Source organism: Magallana gigas, chromosome 9, assembly GCF_963853765.1.
Source record: "Magallana gigas chromosome 9, xbMagGiga1.1, whole genome shotgun sequence".
In the NCBI taxonomy this organism is placed as follows: Eukaryota; Metazoa; Mollusca; class Bivalvia; order Ostreida; family Ostreidae; genus Magallana; species Magallana gigas.
Genome location: NC_088861.1, coordinates 48,534,710 through 48,537,026, shown reverse-complemented (window position 1 = coordinate 48,537,026; position 2,317 = coordinate 48,534,710). Strand labels below are relative to the sequence as shown.

The 2,317-nt window shown below is 33.0% G+C and overlaps 1 long non-coding RNA gene across 1 annotated transcript; it reads left to right on the top strand.

Moving 5' to 3' along the window:
- The first annotated feature begins 97 nt into the window (after positions 1 to 97).
- Positions 98 to 2,068, top strand: LOC136271266 (uncharacterized). Its single transcript, XR_010709181.1, has 2 exons — positions 98 to 852; positions 1,402 to 2,068. It is a non-coding gene; the product is annotated as an uncharacterized lncRNA (long non-coding RNA).
- The last annotated feature ends 249 nt before the right edge of the window (positions 2,069 to 2,317 follow it).

Sequence of the window (2,317 nt, the reverse complement as noted above, 5' to 3'; positions counted from 1 at the left end):
TTTCATCAATGATGCATATTACATATAATTGGGGGGGGGGGGTAAGCGGGATTCGCATAAATGCAGTCAGTTCGAACACATCTTTTACAACCTCCTCTGCATAGGGATCTCGTCAGGATAGTGAATTTTCCGCTCGTGAAAAAATATCAAACCCCGGGTCTGTCTCGTTAAACACTATTAAAGTATGCTCCTGGAATATAAACCGTCAGATATACCATAAAATTAAAGACCCAGCATTTATATCAATTATTGACTCGTATGATATCATTTTTTTGTCGGAGTGTTGGCTCGATGTACATATTGATATTGATGATAGTCTTATTAAAGACAAATACTTATATAAGTGTTTTCCTAGAACGTCATGTAAAGGTGGAGGTTTTATACTTATATACAGAAAAGAGCTGCACGACTTTTTGTGTGTAGAAAATATTGTACATGAATCTATTTTGTGGATCAAGCTAAAAAACGGTATTAATGATGACAATACTGACCTGTATATCGGATTTGTGTATATACCACATGAAAACAATGTTTTTTACAAGAAAAATGAAATTGATCTATTTAGTATACTTAGCGAAGATATATCAATGTACAAAGAAAAAGGTTGTGCTATTGTAAGTGGTGACTTCAACTCACGAATAGGCACTTTGCCAGATTATATAGAACATGATGTCATGGGCACAGAGATGAGTACTTTTTTATCTCCCGTTAAAGATTATAAATGTGATGATCCCATGTATGTTAGAAAGTCACATGATAAAGTTGTAAATAGTTTTGGAAGAAAGCTTTTACAGCTTTGCCGTTCAACTTGTACAAGAGTATGTAATGGTCGTACAGTTGGCGACAAAGAAGGTAGATATACATTTTTTAATCATATTGGCGCAAGCGTAAATGATTTTGCGTTAGTTACAGAGAATTACTTTCATATTATTGATTATCTCCAGGTCGACGATTTTAATGAATGGTCTGACCATGCTCCTTTATATTTTCATATATGTGTTAATAGACATGTTATACCTAATGTTGAGATAAGTAATGCGAATACGCATTTTATTAGAACACGGTGGGATGAATCGTTGTATGATGATATAAGAATTCAATTGTATGATCATTTACCGCAATTGGATGAAGTTTTATTTAATGTAGAACTAACAAAAAACGGTGTGAATAATTGTATAGAATCATTTACGCAAGTACTTAATAATGTATTTTTACCGCATTGTAGCAAAGAGTTTGTTGTAAATAAAACTAGCAATTATACTCATTGTAAAAGTTATAAAACCTTAGACAACAAACCTTGGTTTGACGAAAAATGTGTAAACCTTCGGAGAATCTATTTACGGAATTTGAAACTGTTCAATAGTGCAAAAACTCATTACAATAGAACTCTTCTGGTTTCAGCAAAAAGAACTTATAAAAAATACGAAGGAAAACTTAAGCGTGTTTACCTCCGATACCAAGGAGATCATATGGCATATTTAAAAAAGAAGAACCCCAAACAATTTTACCATTTCTTTCGTCAACATAAGAAGAATCCTATACAAGGACCAACTATTATAAATTTTCATGATCATTTTAAAGAGCTGTCCTCCTCGGATAACAACACCTACTCCGATCAGGAAACATTCGCTGAAACGGACATTTCTTCGTACCCCGAACTTAACGGTCCAATAACAACAGAGGAGGTAACTCGCGTCATAAAACGTTTGAAAAAGGACAAGTCTCCAGGAATGGACAATATTTTGAATGAATATTTTATTGCGTTTGGTGACTATCTTACTACATACTTAGTTGACTTATTTAATATTGTTTTTTCTTCCGGTATCTTTCCCCAAATATGGTCGGAAGGTATTATAACTCCTATTTATAAAAAAGGAGACTCTGTGGACTGTAATAACTACAGAGGTATCACACTTGTAAGCTGTTTATCTAAAATATTTACATCTCTATTGAACGACAGATTATGTAATTGGTCCAAGGCATATAATGTAATCACTGATGCTCAATTTGGCTTTAGAGCTGGACATAGTACAACAGATGCAATTTTTATTTTACATTGGTTGATTAGTCGAAGTATTGCAAAGAGGAAAAAATTATTTTGCTGTTTTGTAGATTATCAAAAGGCTTTTGACAAAATTGATAGAAATCTAATGTTTTTTAAATTAGCAAGAAGTGGTGTTGATTGTCGTATGTTAAACATTATAAAGTCTATGTATAGTAACATAAAGTCATGTGTAAAATATCAAAATCATATATCCGAGTTTTTTGATTGTCTCGAGGGTTTGATGCAGGGTGAGTCTCTGTCTCCTTTCTTATT